The sequence below is a fragment of the Arachis ipaensis genome, chromosome B02, assembly GCF_000816755.2.
Source record: "Arachis ipaensis cultivar K30076 chromosome B02, Araip1.1, whole genome shotgun sequence".
NCBI classification, from domain to species: domain Eukaryota; kingdom Viridiplantae; phylum Streptophyta; class Magnoliopsida; order Fabales; family Fabaceae; genus Arachis; species Arachis ipaensis.
This window is the reverse complement of record NC_029786.2, coordinates 44,484,621-44,485,865: the sequence shown is the minus strand read 5'-3', so window position 1 is coordinate 44,485,865 and position 1,245 is coordinate 44,484,621. Positions and strand designations below refer to the sequence as shown.

The 1,245-nt window shown below is 22.7% G+C and overlaps 1 protein-coding gene across 1 annotated transcript in view; it reads right to left on the bottom strand.

The window, feature by feature from the left end:
- Nucleotides 1-1,245, bottom strand: part of LOC107625268 (chromosome transmission fidelity protein 18 homolog) — a 32,322-nt gene that overhangs the window by 9,600 nt on the left and 21,477 nt on the right. The window lies entirely within an intron of this gene.

Here is a 1,245-nt window from a genome sequence, read left to right as displayed (position 1 = left end):
GCAGAGTGGTAAATTAATTATAGCATATAGTATATTTTAATAAGTATTATATTATTTAGAAATTAATTAAAATATATATAAACTAATATTAAATTTGATGTGTTTTTGTTTAAAATATTTTGTAATACAAAAGTTTTTGATATTGAAGTTGTACAAAGTTACATCTTCAGTTGTTTTTATTTTCGCATTTATTATAATTGACGGACCTAGTCTCTTTATATGGTGTTTGTCCTCCTTTTCTATTTTTGGTTGTTGTTGGAGTTATTTCTTTCTTCTTCCTGTCACATATTCTTGTGGAGACATGATGTTTCTGAACTGTTGACTTGTATACCTTTTCTGATCTATTGTCCTTTTTTAATTCCATCTCTGTATATATGTTCTTCATCTGAAGATGTGTCTTAGATTCATTTACTTTTTCTTTCTCCTTAATCTCATAATTTATATGTCATCTAGGTCTCAGTAAAGTTGGTTCCTATAATCAATAAAAAATATAAATGAGTAATAAAAATGATGTTTTGAATAAATAAAATTTTTGTTGTATTACTTGTTTTATTTGTTGTAATAAGGGTTAAGTTTCAGTATTTTTTGTCGGAACAAATGTCTTGGTAATAGTATATTGTTGAGAGCATAGTTAAAATTATTTACTTTGACTTCAAATATAAGTGTGAGGTTATATAAATTTTTCAATTGGAATGATGTTTCAATATCATTGCTGTCTTGGAGTATAATTAGATTTAAGATAGTTGTTCCTAATAATTTGTTTTGCTTCTCTATCAAATAGAACAGAAATTGTTGTGGCACTTTGATATAAAATCTTTAATTTAACTTTTAATCTAGAATAATTATTGAGTTAGTAATTTATAATTTGATAGAATTTTTTATGATAAGTATAATTTGATGAAATTTTTTATAACTTGAATCTGTAATAATTTTTTATGTTGTAGCACAAAAACTTCCATTTTTGTATTTTTTGTGGTTTTCCTTTGACATATACTTATTCTTCTTCTCATAGTGCATACAATTTTTTAAAAACATCTATAATAGTAAGAATAAAATTTTTTAGATTATTTATTGTGTGTGTATATATATTGAATAAGTTATTTTTAATAAGAATAATTTAAATAGCATAGAGTAAAAATATTTGTTAATAATTTTTTATGTTGTAGCATAAAAACTTCATTTTTTTTTATTTTTTGTAGATTTTCCTTTGACATTTACTTATTCTTCTTCTAGTGCATATAGTTT